Source organism: Dendrobates tinctorius, unplaced genomic scaffold (genome assembly GCF_039654945.1).
Source record: "Dendrobates tinctorius isolate UK_male_01 unplaced genomic scaffold, ASM3965494v1 ptg000155l, whole genome shotgun sequence".
NCBI lineage: Eukaryota > Metazoa > Chordata > Amphibia > Anura > Dendrobatidae > Dendrobates > Dendrobates tinctorius.
In genome coordinates, this window is record NW_027361822.1 from 2,141,588 (window position 1) to 2,158,059 (window position 16,472).

A 16,472-nucleotide genomic window follows, 5' to 3' on the forward strand; every position below is an offset into this window, starting at 1 on the left:
CCCTTTTGTATATCCACTGTCACGGTCATAAAAAACTCACATGACCTAAACAGTGCACGGTTTCTTTCAAAGAGGTTGGAGGCTCTCACATTGTAAGTCATGAACCTATGCACATGTTTTAGGTAGTTGAATATGGTCTGATTTGCCAGATTCAGGTGCCACAGCTTTGTAAAGGAGTTGACTTTTTCTACATCTTTTACAAAGTCCAGATTGGCAACTTTGGGGTTCATGTACAAGAGGAACCTGGCTACATCCTCAGCTTCCTGTCTGAAGGGTCTCACCCCCAAGGTGTGCTGTAGTTGGCGAAGCCCACCAGCAGTGGGTCCTGCAAAGAGTAGCGTTTGTATAGTCCAGCTGCCAGCATCTTCCTTCTTGTATCTGCTGTCCATTTTGTCTGCAGAGCTCTGTAATTGGGGACAAATAAAGAGACAGCTCAGTCATTAGACATTTTTTAACCAATTCTCCCCTTACTACTTTTTGTCACATAACGTAACATATAACGGACTAGCAAACCTGTATGTTCGACCATCAGCCACAGTCAGGCTTGCAATATAAACACATAAGCAAAATGATGTCAACGTCTCAATTAATTACATAGTGTTTCATGTATAAACACAAGAGTCAAATAAAATGGGTACATCAACTCACCAGTTAGTAGACAAGGTGCATAAGGTCCAAGAGGAGTAGGTGCGGTGGTTGGATAGAGATCCTGGGCCGACACCCAGGCGCTACAAGCAATATCAAAATAGGAAGAGGTCCAGACATCGTCAGATGGAAGGAGATATAATGGATATTTTATATTTTTCATCTTTATTGGTGTCCATTATAAAAGAATTACATCTGAAACACGTAAGCAACTTATTTTATGATGGACACCAATAAAGATGAAAAATGAAAAATATCCAATGTCTCTCCTCCTTCCATGTGACGATTGTTGGACTTCCTACTATTTTGATTTTACTTGATAAACATAACAGACATATGGCCTCCTTATGGCCTACCTCCAGAGGTTTCAAAGGTAACAGTTGAAGGGAAAGAGAGGGGGTGAAGGAGGATGGGCTAGGGAAAGCTAGGGTATACAAGGATATACAGAAGGGTGTGTATCTTATGTCAGAAAAAGTAGACTTTAAGAGTGCTAAGAGAATATACATAATGACCTCTGTGTGGTTTGATCAAAACCCTCTTCCTCCACATTTTCTTCATCGTGACCTTCCTCAGGCGTCAGTGTAAGTTCAACATCTCTGTGACCTTCTTCTCTGCTGTCTTCTCCTTCTTCCTGTATTCCTTCTTCTTCAACATCATCAACATGCCATTCTTCTGTAGGCTTTTCAGGCTCCAATAGGGTGGGTACATTTTCAAAATCATCTTCACGTTCTTCATGTGCTGGTGTAACCTCCATTTCTTCTTCTTTCTCATCTGGGACCAGTACACCTGCAACCTTCTCTTTTAGTACCTCAGTTTGAGCAGCGGTTGTTTGCTCAAATGAAGCACCAGCAGAAGGTGGTGCAGAGGTAGACGGTTTGTTGAATATTACAAACCCTCTTTCTTCCAAGAAGGGGACCACATTCTCCAGGGATCCAAGAGACAGGATCTCTTCATAATCGATAGCTGTTCCCTTGGATGCAATGTTGACCAGAGTCTGTTTGGCTGATTCCAGAGTGGCTTTTCTGTCATCTTCACTGCTCATTCTCATACATGTCCGCTTTAAATGGGTAGAGAGTATTTTCTGTGGCCTGAAGCATAATGGGCAAGTGTTCGGTTGTGACTGTTAAAAAGGCAGAGGTATTAGTTATTAACCCTTCCGGACCTTTGACGCCACATAGGCGTCATGAAAGTCGGTGACAATCCGACCTATGACGCCTACGTGGCGTCATGAATTGATCGCCCTCCTGTGGGTCGGGTGACCAGGTCAATGAAAGGTCACCCGACCCGCAGGTACAGGAAGCTTTGTGCTTCACTCCGGGGGGGTGGCTTTGCCCCCCCTTGGCTACGATCGCTCTGATGGGCTGTTGAAAGTGAAACAGCCAGAGTGATTGTAATATTTCACCAATGAAACTTGGTGAAATATTACAATCCAGCCATGGCCGATGCTGCAATAGCATTGGCCATGGCTGGAGACAGTAATCTGATCTCTCCCACTGACTGACGGCGGCGATCTGCCGCCATCAGCATTTCCTACCCCGCCTTCTGACCCCTCCCCCCGCCTTCCGATTCCCCCCAGTCTTCCGATTCCCCCCCGCCGGTCCCTCCCAAGTCCCGGTGTCCCTCGGTGTTCCTCCAAGGATGCCGCCATCTTCCATAATGGTGGGCGCATGCCTAGTGCGCCCACCGAATCTGCCTGCTGGCAGATGCATTCATTCCAGGTACATTTTGATTACTGTGGTAAACCCTATCACAGTGATCAAAATAAAAAAATTGTAAATAAACCCCCCCTTTATCACCCCCATAGGTAGGGACAAATAATAAAATAAAGAAAATATTTTTGTTTTTATTTTTCCATTAGGGTTAGGGCTAGGGTTAGAATTAGGGTTAGGATTATAATTAGGGTTAGGGTTGGAATTAGGGTTAGGGTTGGAATTAGGGTTAGGGCTAGAGTTGGTATTAGGGTTAAGGTTGGAATTAGGGTTAGGTGTTATGATTGGGTCACCGAGGAGGAAAGCAAGACCAAGCTAAGCCACAGAAAACCAGAGAGGTTGGTAACTAAGCGGATTGCAGACCCCTGATCCTATCCACACAACTAGCAGTAGCCGTGGAGCGTACCTACGATGATTCTAGATGCCTCGACACAGCCGGAGAACTAAATAAGTCTAAAGCAAGAAAGGGGAAACCTAAACTGCCCCAGAGCAGACCCCAAAGGAATAGATAGCCCCCAAACATATATTGTCGGTGAGACAAGATGAAAACACAAACACAGGTAGGAAAATAGGCTGAGCAAACGATGGGGCCCAAACTAACTAGACAGGACAGGAAAGGAAAGACACTGTCTGCAATCACGCAAAAAAACCTGCAAAAAATGCCCAACACATCTGATAAAAAAATACTGAAGTCACTAGACTTCGCCCACTGTATCAGCACTCTGGTATATTCTGAAAGCAGAGCAAAGAGAGGCAAATCTAATAAGGGACAAAAACAAACTGGCACAAACAGTAACATAAGGATGGAAATTCAGCACAGCCGCAGCCGGGGCTGGCTGACCACACAAAACTGAAACAGAAAAAAACAAATCAAATGTGAACAATAGCAAAAATAGGTATTAGACCTACCGGTAATGATGTTTCCAGGAGTCCATCCTGACAGCACTATGGAGGACGTCCTCCTCCTCCTTACAGGGACAGGAAAGCACACGAGAGGTTAAAAGGCCATGTCCCACCCCCTTTCCCTCAGTGATTTGACAAGTACCACAAGGTGGATGATGCTAGTAACGGTTTAATGAAACAATCATATTACAGCATATGACATAACATAATACAACATAGTATAACATAACAGGGAGGGAACTACCCGTGCTGTCAGGATGGACTCCTGGAAACATCATTACCGGTAGGTCTAATACCTATTTTCCAGGACGTCCACCTGACAGCACTATGGAGAGTACCAAAGCACCTCCTCAGGGTGGGATTACTGCTTGGAGAACTTTTCTCCCGAATGCGGTTTGTTGGCCAGCTAACACATCTAGATTGTAGTGTTTGCAGAATGTATTAAGACTAGCCCAGGTTGCCGCTCGACAAATTTGATCAACTGACGCCCCCGCCCGCTCGGCCCATGAGGCCGATACCGCCCTTGTAGAGTGGGCTTTTAAGGAATCAGGCGGGCTGGCGCCTTCAGCCTGGTAAGCGTCCGAGATTACTGAGGTAATCCAACGCGCTATGGACGCCTTAGACGCCTTCTTCCCTTTATTCCTACCACCAAAGAGAACGAACAGGTTCGGGTCGATACGCCAACTATTGGTGGCCTCTAGGTATTCTATAACTGCGCGCCTCACGTCTAGCGAGTGGAGCCGCCGCTCCTTCTCATTTCGGGGATTATCGCAGAAAGAGGGTAACACTACCTCCTGGTTCAGATTTCTTGTAGAGGCTACCTTCGGGGTAAATGCCGGGTCTAACCTTAGGATTATACTATCCTCTCTTATCTGGAGGTATGGATCCTTAGTGGATAGGGCCTGGATCTCCCCTATTCTTTTGGCCGTGGTAATGGCTACTAGAAAGGCCGTTTTACGAGTGAGAGCAGGGATGGCTATCTTCTCACTAAGGGCGAAAGTGTCCGAGCAGAGGAACCGAAGTACCAGGCCCAGGTCCCATGGCGGGGTGAGCTGCCTAATCGTGGGGCGCAGGCGCTGTGTGGCTTTTATAAACCTTATCACCCAGGGATGTGCAGCTAACTGATAATCATAGAAGGCGCTCAAAGCTGAAACCTGGACTTTTAGAGTACTGGGCCTGAGGCCTTTATTAAAACCTGCCTGCAGGAACCCTAGTATGTTAGGGAGATCCGGGGTACCTGCCACGAGCCCGGACCTGCCACCCTCCAAACAGAATCTCTTCCATATCTTCAGATAAATTGCCGACGTCACCGGCTTCCTGCTGGCCTGTAGGGTGGATATGACCTGCTCCGACAATCCTTTTGCCTTCAGGATGTCCCTCTCAGGATCCAAGCCGATAGATGGAGTCTTGCTGGGTCCGGGTGGTGGATCGGGCCCTGGTGGATGATGTTCTCCCACAAGGGCAGCTCGACTGGATCTTCTACTGCCATGGCTCCCAGAAGGGAAAACCAGCTTCTCCTCGGCCAGTATGGCACTATCAATATCACTCTTGCGTGGTCCTCGCGTATCTTTCTGAGCACTGCCGGTATGAGGGCCAGTGGTGGGAACGCATAAGAGAGGGATTCTCCCCAAGTCTGACTCAGGGCGTCTACGCCCTCTGGATGGTCCATCGGATTTAGGGAGTAGAATCTGGGAACCTTCGAGTTCTTGCGGCTTGCGAAGAGATCTATACTGGGGTTCCCCCAGCGCTGACAAAGCTGGTTGAAGATCTCTATGTTCAATTCCCACTCTGTCGGGTGGATCTGTTGTCTGCTCAGGTAGTCCGCCACTTCGTTTTGGGAACCCTCTAGATGTACCGCGGTCACGGATCGAACTGTCCGTTCTGCCCACGTGAATATCTTTTCCGCCAGTGCCTGTAGTGGTTGATGCCTGGTTCCTCCTTGGTGTTTCAGGAATGCCACTGTCGTTGTATTGTCGGATAAAATGCGAACATGACGACTCTTTAGTACCGACCGGTTTCTCCGCAACGCTTCCCAGACCGCGAAGAGTTCCTTGAAATTGGAGGATCTGGCCTTGATGCTTGCTGGCCACTTCCCCTGGAAGATCTTCCCTTCTATGTGGGCTCCCCATCCCCACGCACTTGCGTCTGTGGTGACTACCACGTATGGAGAGGTTGTCCAATGCACGCCCACCTGAAGGTTCCTGGCCTGTAACCACCAGCGAAGGGACTCCTTTACTCGTCCTGAGAGTCTTAGGGGTTTGTCTAGCGACGCCTGACTCCTGTCCCACCTCGCGAGAATTTCTCTTTGTAACAACCGCGAGTGGAATTGGGCCCAACGGACACACTGGATGCAGGCCGTCATGAGGCCCAGGACCTCCATTGCTTCCCTTATGGAGCATTGACGCTTCAACAGACCTCTGGTTCTGGCCTGAATGGACTTCTGCTTCTGCTCGGGTAGCCAGGATATTCTGTCGGCTGAGTCTAGGAGGACTCCCAGGAATACCTTTCTGGTGTTTGGTGTGAGGTCCGACTTCTCCCAGTTGATCACCCAGCCCAGGAACTCCATCACAGTAGTTGTTCGGATCCTGTCTCGGATGAGCGCTTCTTTGGATCTTGCCACCAGTAAGAAGTCGTCCAGGTACGGCACAATCACAATACCCTGATCTCTCAGGTAGGCCACCACCTCTACCACCAGCTTTGTAAAGATCCTGGGAGCTGAGGCCAGCCCGAATGGAAGACCCTGGAACTGGAAATGGCAGGTCCGGGCTAGTGAACTGATCGCGAACCTTAGTAGGCTTTGGGATGAGGGATGAATAGGAACCTGATAATATGCCTTTTTTAGATCTAGGGTGCACATAACTGCGTCCCTGTCTATCAGAGGAATTGCGGATCGGATTGATTCCATCCGGAACCTCCTGTATCTGACCCAAGCATTTAGTGGCTTCAGGTTTATGATGGTGCGGGCCTCGCCGGATTTCTTTGTAATTGCAAACAGGGAAGAGTAGTGACCTTTTCCTCTTTCTGATGGTGAAACTGGTATTATGACCCCTGAGTCTAACATGTCCTGAAGATCCGACCACATTGCGGAGTCCTCCTGGACGACAGTGGGGGCAATATATCTGTCGGGGGGAGGAGAATAGAGCTCTATCCTGTAACCTTCGCTGATGGTTCTGAGGACCCACTGATTGTTGGTGACTCGCGACCAGTTTGCTGCAAAGTGGCGAAGTCTCCCCCCAATGCCTATGGCGTCATTGTCTCCTCGACCTAGATGTCGATGCAAATGGGGGACCTCTGTTCTTCCCACTTTGGCTGAAGGAGCCTCTGTAGGAGCTTCTATTAGACCTCGCCCGGCCCCTAAACTCTGACTGTCCTCTGAAGAAGGAGCCTCTCCGAAAGGACTGGGACCGCCTGGGCTTTTCTTCTGGAAATCCCTTATTCTTATCAGACACCAGCTCAAGGATATTATCCAGGGCTGGACCAAACACCCTCAGACCCGAGAAAGGGATGGCACATAACTTGGCCTTAGAAGGGTTATCCCCCGACCAGGATCTAAGCCAGACTGCTCTCCGGGCCGCATTAGAGAGGGAGCTGTTTCTGGCCGCAAACCTAACTGATTCCGCCGACGTATCCGACAGGAACGCCGTGGCTGATTTCAAAAGAGGAAGAGATGCTAGTATCTCTGACCTCGGGGTCTTGTTGGTTAGGTTTTCCTCCAACTGCCCCAACCACAGGAACATAGACCTGGCCACCGAGGTGGCTGCTATGTTGGCTCTAATCAGGGCCGCCGACGTCTCCCATGTTCTTTTTAACAAGACGTCCGCCTTTCTATCCATTGGGTCTCGAAGACCGGATGAGTCCTCGGCTGGGATAGCCGATTTCTTCGTAACCTTGGCAACCGGGACGTCGATCTTAGGGACTTCTTCCCACGCCCGAGTTTCCTCGGGATCGAAGGGCAGTCTATTTTTAAAGCTTCGGGAGAGTGTCAACCGACGCTCTGCTTCCTTCCACTCCTCCTGGATCATTGCTTTGATGTGCTCGCTCACAGGGAACACCACCTGTTTGCGGGACACCAGTCCTCCAAACATTAAGTCCTGTCTGGACTGTGGCTTAGGGACTTCTTCCATCTGCATGGTATTTCTGACCGCGTGTACCAGCTCGTCCGTATCCTCCAGTCTGAATAGGTACTTTCTGTTCTGTTCCTGACTATCCCCCAGGATCTCGCCTTCTTCCTCCTGATCTGAGTTCCGGAAATCGGATTCCTCGCTAGGGCTCGCCTCTGATACTGGGACTGGTTCCCACCTCGGACGCTTGCGACCTGGCCCAGGGCTGGGGGATCGACGCCGGGACGTAGAGGCCTGAATCTCTTCCCTTATCAGCGACCTCATTTCGGAAAGCAGAGATGGCTGTTCCTCGCCTATGACTCTGGAGGTACAGGGACCGCATAGGGTCTTGCTATAGGTGTCTGGCAGCTTTACTCTGCACACCGGACATCTGACTGATTTGGCGGTGGCTTTCGCCGGGTCCTTCCCCGAGGGGGACTCAGCCGGGGTTCCCTTTTCCTGATAATATAAGGGGCACCTCATCAGATCTGGGCTGTGGGGACGGGTGGGGAGGGTGGTCTGCGCTATGCGCACTTACCCCTCCACCAGATGCAGTGTTGCCTTCCATTCCCTGGCGTCCGATGCAGTCACACAGCCTGGAACCACCTGTGACGACTCTGGAGAACGCTTTGGTCCAGGAGCGCGCGCGCCCTGGATTTGAAACCGGCGTCTGACGTCACCGGATGTGACGCTGGTAAGCCGCGCCTCCACTTCCTGCCGGGCATCTGCGCGCGACCGCGCTCGGCGCGTGCAGGGAGCCGTTCCTGCTATGGCTCCGGCCTCCACTGCCCAGCGTCGGCGACGTCCTGCGGGTACTCGGCCCGCCGCCCCACTTCTGTCGGTGCCCGCATGGCCAGCCGCCTGCGGGGAGCCGACCCGTCCTGGAGCCGAGAGCCCCCCCACCGGGAGGAACGGCTCCCTCCAGGAGCGCTGTCCTGCTCCTGGCCTTTGGAGCCGAGGGACTCCCCACCGGGAAGTTTCGGCCCCGGGACCTCTTGACAGGGGAAGGATTGGACCGGCCGCACGATCCCCTGGGTCCCTCCGGTAAGCTCTCGCGTGTCCCTCCGTGCAGGGACAGGAAAAACACTGAGGGAAAGGGGGTGGGACATGGCCTTTTAACCTCTCGTGTGCTTTCCTGTCCCTGTAAGGAGGAGGAGGACGTCCTCCATAGTGCTGTCAGGTGGACGTCCTGGAAATTACACTTAGCTTGAGCATGCAGGGACTGAGCTGGAAACTAAGACCTCAGGAGGCAGGAAAAAATCACCAGCAGGGATAGAGGGAGTCGGCTGTCTTAAATCCAGTCAGAAACTCCCAATGTCCAATCGTCCTTATTATCAGGTGGCAGGCCTCTGTTAATTAGATCAGCTCCATTATCTCCTGTAACCACCAGAGGGAGCCCGGAAAGAGAACTCACGACCCCTCTGTCAATACAACCATCTCCACTACCTTCACCAGTAACCAGAGGTAGGCCAGAAAGTGAATTCACAACAGTTAGTGCCTAGGACAGCATGAATGTCAAATATGCCCCTGGATATATCCTACATGAGAATAAATATTCGAACTTACACTTTGGCAGACTTCATGCTTGAAACTGAAAAAAAAACAAGTGAAAAAAGCAATATTAGGAAAATGGCAAAAGTGACACACAAAATAAGCTTCATAGGTAGGCAGCATGGTAGAGGTAGTAAGGGATATATATATCCTCCAGACTTCTTGTATACAAACCCTGGACCAGACCCCATATGTACAGACCCCAGAACCGTTCCCCTGTATACAGAGGTGTATATATATATATATATATATATATATATACACAATTACACCAAAATTACTATATGTACACTCTAATGTAAACTTATCAACATCAATTGTTTAGCTGAAGCCTATTTTATGATCAATAATTTTTAACATTTAATATTCATTCATTTATATAAAGGATATATACTCCATGAAAATGAATATTCGAACACATGGCATCCTTTGTCAGAAACACGTTGCTGCACTCTGTGCATTATTTCATGAATACCATGTTTTGATTCAAAGTTTTATTCTACTCCGTCAATAAATTTTGCACCTTTTTGGAAGCTGGATATATTATTCTTATCACACTATTGAGCAATTGCGTAGATTTAAGGATTGTCTTTATGCATGTTTTTATTACACCTGATGGACATTATTATTGTACACTGTATATTGGGATGGGGAGTGCATTCTACTGTATTGAGTCCGATGGGGAGTGCAATCTACTGTACTGAGTCCGACGGGGAGTGCATTCTACTGTACTGAGTCCGACGGGGAGTGTGCAATGGCGGATCTTAATAGGGGCGGATGGGGCGGTCGCCCCGGGCCCAAGGTTTTTTGGGGGCCCAGGGGCAGGGGCGGGCTGGGCCGGGTGGCAGAGGCAAATGCCCCCCGGACCGCTCCCCCAGCACCTGTACAGGGCCGGCCGTGCCCTGTGCTGTGACGCCGCCGGCAGCAGACAGCCGCCCGCGTCACATTCTATGAGGGGCCGGGAGCTGTGCACGGCCGTCACCTTGACGGCTGCTCAGCTCCGGCTGTACTTCCGGGTCAGATGTCGGGCGTGCGCGATGACGTCATCGTGCACGCGCCGACATGTCCCGGAGGATGTTGAAAGCAGAGGCGCTGCTGGGGAGCGAGCCGGCTGTGAGGTAAGTATGGGGAACTTTTTTTATTTTTTTTTATTTATAAAATGAATTAAATGGGGGAGGGGGTGAGTGGGGGCTGTACACAATGAAGGGGGGGTGACTGGGGCCTGTATATGATGAAGGGGGGGTGACTGGGGCCTGTATATGATGAAGGGGGGGTGACTGGGGCCTGTATATGATGAAGGCGGGGTGACTGGGGCCTGTATATGATGAAGGGGGGTGACTGGGGCCTGTATATGATGAAGGGGGGTGACTGGGGCCTGTATATGATGAAGGGGGGGTGACTGGGGGCTGTATATGATGAAGGGGGGGTGACTGGGGGCTGTATATGATGACGGGGGGGTGACTGGGGGCTGTATATGATGAAGGGGGGTGACTGGGGTTGTACCGGATGAAGGGGGTGAGTGGGGGCTTCACAGGATGAAGGGGGGATGAGTGGGGGCTTCACATGATGAAGGGGGGGTGAGTGGGGCTGCACATGATGAAGTGGGGGATAAGTGGGGCTGCACATGATGAATTAAGGGGTAAGTGGGACTGCACATGATGAATTAAGGGGTAAGTGGGACTGCACATGATGAATTAAGGGGTAAGTGGGACTGCACATGATGAATTAAGGGGTAAGTGGGACTGCACATGATGAATTAAGGGGTAAGTGGGACTGCACATGATGAATTGGGGGTAAGGGGAACTGCACATGATGAATTAAGGGGTAAGTGGGACTGCACATGATGAATTGGGGGTAAGGGGAACTGCACATGATGAATTAAGGGGTAAGTGGGACTGAACATGATGAATTGGGGGTAAGAGGGACCGCACATGATGAATTGGGGGTAAGGGGGACTGCACATGATGAATTGGGGGTAAGGGGGACTGCACATGATGTGGGGGTAAAATTAACTGCACATGATGATGGGGGAGTGGGGCTGCACATGAAGTTGGGGAGGAAGGGGACTGCACATGATAAAATGGAAGGGGGGATAAGGGGCTGCAAATGATGAAGCGGCACTGCAGATGAAGTGAGTGGGTGATAGGGGACTGCAATGGATGAAGTAAGGGGACTTCAAATTAAAGTGGGGACATTAAAGTGGATCCCCTATGGCCAGGATCACGTTGGGCGATTTTGTGCGTTTTGGCCGTAGGCCTACAGCTTATGTGCAATGTCTTTTTAGGCCATGGCCACACGTGGTGGAATGGTGGCGGGTTTTCCGTATGGACCCGCAGCAAACCAAGTGCTGCGGTCCGTACGGCTGTCAATTCCCGCACGGGGACCGCAGCGCTCAGGTGGGAAGGGGGGTACAGGGGCCCAGGTTTTATGAACAGCCCCGGGCCCATAGTCCACTTAATCCGCCACTGAGTGCATTATACTGTATGGAGTCTGATGTAATGTATGACCTACGCTCCATCTACCATATTACTACGCCCATAGAAGTGGACCAAGTGGGGTCACACATTATACCACTGCTCCCTTAGAAATGTGTAACCTTTGTCCACTTCTAATGGAGCAGGGGTGTAATAGAGTAAACGTCCAGTAGATAAAGAATTTCACAATAATACATACAATAAACTTACACCCTTTAATGCCTTTTTATGTGGCACTAAAGGGTGTTTACCCTAATAAATGAACCTTTTATAGCAGCGTCCTTCCGGGACCTTCCCCGTGGACCAATCGGGGAAGCACCGGACCTGAGCATGTGACCCCTGAGCTCCAATGAGAGGTCGGCTCATGGGCATGCTCAGTAGCCCGAAAGAAGGACTTAGTCCCAGGAGCTGCTCGCTGCTGGCTAGTGCAGGTAGCTATAGCTGACCCCAGGATGGCAGCTGCAACCAAACAGACAGCACTAGCTTGGGCAAGACACCGGGATCAACGTCTTTTTTGAGCAGCCTCCTCTGCGGTCGGGACTGAACGGGAGACCGCAGAAGGTAAGGCTCGGGATTCCTCTGTGCAGAGGCAGGATTCCGACGCCTAACACTTCGTGGTTCAAAGTGCTCACCACACATCTAGATAAGCTCCTTGGGGGGTCTAGTTTCCAAAATGGGGTCACTTGTGTGGGGTTTCTACTGTTTAGGCACATCAGGGGCTCTGGAAACACAACATGACGCCCACAGAACATTCCATCAAAATCTGCATTCCAAAATGGTGCTCCTTCCCTTCCAAGCTCTCCCATGCGCCAAAACAGTAGTTCCCCCCACATATGGGGTATCGGTGTACTCAGGACAAATTGCACAACAACTTTTGTGGTCCAATTTCTCCTGTTAGCCTTGTGAAAATAAAAAATAGAGGGCTAAAAAATCATTTTTGAGGAAAAAAAATGATTTTTTATTTTCACTGCTCTGCCTTATAAACTTATGTGAAGCACTTGTGGGCTCAAAGTGCTCACCACACATCTAGATAAGTTCCTTGGGGGTCTAGTTTCCAAAATGGTGTCAGTTGTGGGTTTTTTTCACTGGTTAGGCACATCAAGGGCTCTCCAAATGCGACATTGCGTCCAATCTCAATTCCAGCCAATTCTGCATGGAAAAAGTCAAACGGTGCTCCTTCCCTTCTGAGCTCTGCAGTGCACCCAAACAGTTGTTTACCCCCACATATGGGGTATGGGTGTACTCAGGACAAATTGCACAATAACTTTGGGGGTCTAATTTCTCCTGTTACCCTTGTAAAAATAAAAATTTGGGAGCGAAAAGATCATTTTTGTGGAAAAAAATGATTTTTTATTTTCACGGCTCTACGTTATAAACTTCTGTGAAGCACTTGGAGGTTCAAAGTGCTCACCACACATCTAGATAAGTTCCTTAAGGGGTCTAGTTTCCAAAATGGTGTCACTTGTTGGGGATTTCCACTGTTTAGGTACATCAGGGGCTCGCCAATTGCAACATGGCATCCGATCTCAATTCAAACCAATTCTGCGTTGAAAAAGTCAAACATTGATCCTTCCCTTGCAAGCTCTGCCATGCGCCCAAAAAGTGGTTTACCCATAAATATGGGGTACGGCGTATTCAGTAAAAATTGCACAACAAATTTTGTGGTTCATTTTCTCTTTTAACACTTCTGAAAATAAAAAAAAAATTGGTTCTGAAGTAAATTTTTTGCAAAAAAAAGTTAAACGTTAATTTTTCCCTTCCACATTGCTTCAGTTCCGGTGAAGCACGTAAAGGGTTAATAAACTTCTTGAATGTGGTTTTGAGCACCTTGAGGGGTCCAGTTTTTAGAATGGTGTCACTTTTGGGTATTTTCTGTCATGTACAACCCTAAAAATGACTTTAAATATGATGTGGTGCCTAAAAAAAAAATGGTTTTATAAATTTTGTTGTAAAAATAAGGAATCGCTGGTCAACTTTTAACCCTTATAACTTCCTAACAAAAAAAAATTTTGTTTCCAAAATTGTGCTGATGTAAAGTAGACATGTGGGAAATGTTATTTATTAAGAAATTTGTGTGATATATCTCTCTGATTTAAGGGCATAAAAATTTAAAGTTGGAAAATATTTCCATTTTTTTCATAACTAAACACAAGGCATATCGAAGAAATTTTACCACTATCATGAAGTACAATATGTCACAAAAAACAGTCTCAGAATCAGCGGGATCCGTTAAAGCGTTCCAGAGTTTTTACCTCAAAAAGTGACAGTGGTCAGAATTGTAAAAACTGGCCTGGTCACTAAGCTGCAAAATAACTCTGTCACTAAGGGGTTAAATAGCTGCCCCAAAACCAAAGAGAGGCGAACTAAATTAACTCTGACCTGACCAGCATGGAGGTGGAACCATACTGTCCAGAGTCATGACATTTATTTTTCAAGTCAATACATTAAGGCTATGTGCCCACGGTGCGTGTTAAAACGCACACCAAAAACTGGACTCCTTCCCAGAAATCGCGCGTTTTTTTCCGCGCGATTTCACCGCGATTTTAATCGCGATTTTCGTGTGCGATATTCAAGCACTTTCCAAGCGATTTGAAGCATCGCTTGGAAAGTGATTGACAGGTTGGTCACACTCGTCAAACATAGTGTTTGACAAGCGTGACCAGGTTTTTACTATTGAGGCTGCCTATGCGGCCTCAATAGTAAAAGATAGAATGTTAAAACGCTAAAAAAAAAAAAAAAATCGGGGTATATTTACCTTCCGGCGTCCCGTGCTGCATTCCCGGGCCACAGGGTTCCCAGTAATGCCTTGCGAGACCTGTGATGACGTAGTCTTGCGTTGCTATAGCGATCTCGTGAGACCGCTAGAGTCACGCGAGACTACGTCATCACAGGACCTTGCCGCAAGGCATTACTGGGAACGCTGAGGCCGGGAATGCAGCGCGGGACGCTGGAAGGTAAATATACACCGATTTTTTATTTTTATTCTTTTTTTTTACAGTGGTATGGTACCCAGGGCCTGGAGGACAGTCTCCTCTCCTCCACACCGTGGGTACCAACCGCACATGAGACGCTTAACTTCCCGCATGGTGGGCATAGCCACATGCGGGAAGTCAGCGATTCTCATGCATTCCTATGGGTGCGGAATCGCGGCAATTCTTTGCGATTCCGCACAAAAGAATGAGCATGCTGCGATTTTTTCCGCGATGCGATTCCGAAGCGGAAAAAAGCGCAGCATTAGCACAGCATGTGCGGAATGCCATAGGAATGCATGGGGGGGGCGTTCTGTACACGATTTTTAAACGTTTTTGCGCCGAAAATCGTGGCAAAAACGCTTAAAAATCGCTACGTGGGCACACAGCCTCAACCTTTAAGCGTGGTGGAGGCACTGGAGTTTTTGTACAGCAATAAAATGCATTGCAGGCCCTCAGGCATATTCAACTGAAAAGGTGCAGTCCCTAACTGGGGCCTAGCTCGATCACAGGTGATGCAATTTGTGTTTTCTATATTTTTCACAGTTTACCTCATCCATTCATTTTTCTCTGTGTACCTTGCCTCTAATATCTTATACTTAATTTCACAATAATGGACCTAATTCTAATTAATATTGGTCCTAATTCTTTTCGTATGTTTTCCATCCAACTTCTAATGCTATCAGTAGTTTATTGCAGTTATTAGATTCTGTGCATCATGTATCCGGATTTGTCCCCCCCCAATGTATATGGTACCTATAATCTTTCCTCGTGGTCCATATGATGTGGCAAACACCACTCCGCACTAATACTGGGTTTGAAATGGCCACATAACATACATACTTATCTCCTCATGTGAGCTTTGCTGCATTCTCTCTTGTTTCACAACTATCCTTCCTTCATCAGCGAGCAGAAATCCACCACCACAGTAGACGGCGCTCCGTGATGAAAGGTTACTTTTTTTTATCGGATAATCCAGTCAAAAATCACTATAAGCCTTTGGGAGTGGTATATAATAATCTTGAACACACAGTATGATGCACAGAATAACTGCAACCTATGCAAACCCCATCACCCTGTCTCTCTTTTGGACATTGGTTTCTTCACTGAGGTTGAGACGAGCCCTCTCCTTTTAAGGGGACCCTCCTTTGTAGTCAAGACTTTTGCCTCCAGAGATGGTGGCAATTCCTTATGTGTACCTCATTACTCTCATTTGCACATGGCAACACGAAAAGCAATGGAATGAAACAAAGGGAGAGGATACAGATTAGATATTAGAAAAAACTTTTGGAAAGTGGGGTGATCAATGAGTGGATGGGCTGCCATGAGAGGTGGCGAGTTCTCCTTCAATTAAATTCTTCAAACAGAGGCTGGCCTGACATCTGTCTGAGATGGTTGAGTGAATCCTACGCTGCACTGAGCAGGGGGTTGGACACGATGATCCATGAGGTATTTTCTAAAGCTAACACTCTATGATTCTACGAGATCTAAGGTGGACCTGGATTCAACAAATGCAGAGGTAGCTATAAATTCAGATTTTGTAACCCAAGATACTTGCAAAAACACAATCGGTAGTATGCATGAGAGTTAACCTCAAACTTTTAGAACCAGTGTCCTTACATATCAGTTTTCTTTTCTTTCTTTCTCCTTAGCCTTATGAAATTCATTATTGTATCTGAATCGCATAATAATAAATATTACCCGTTCAACCGCAGTATAGACAGAAATGAGCAGATGTTTCAAGTTTACTTCTCTCCTTGGAGTCGCTGCAGGCCCCAATTTGCATCGGTTCTCCTCCCTCAATAGGATGAGAGGGAGAAGTCACAAAAATACCCTTGAATGTTTTACTATCCCTAAGACGTCTGCCAAAACGCACTGCTAGTGACACGGTCTCATCCAGGACAATGGGGAGGGACTATAAATCATCATATTGCATATGATGATGGGAAAAATTGACAGCAGAGAGCGTAGTCATTCGAGGAGGTTTCCACTGCCCAGCGTCTGAACTGAGCAGTAGTCCTCCACAATACATTTTCCCTGAACCAATATTAGGATTGTTGATTCAGCAATAGCACCTCTATTGGAGTCATCATAAAAGAGCACCAGAGCAGAGAAAAAAAG

General features: G+C 48.1%; 1 long non-coding RNA gene across 1 annotated transcript in view; it reads right to left on the minus strand.

Annotated features, from left to right (window-relative positions):
* Positions 1 to 324: 324 nt before the first annotated feature.
* The window catches only part of LOC141051006 (uncharacterized), a 30,117-nt gene continuing 13,969 nt past the window's right edge, over positions 325 to 16,472 (minus strand). The window contains exons 2-3 of the long non-coding RNA XR_012220568.1: positions 8,924 to 8,948; positions 325 to 404 (exon numbers count right to left, since the gene is read on the minus strand). This is a non-coding gene — a long non-coding RNA (uncharacterized lncRNA). The remainder of the gene's footprint in view (positions 405 to 8,923; positions 8,949 to 16,472) is intronic.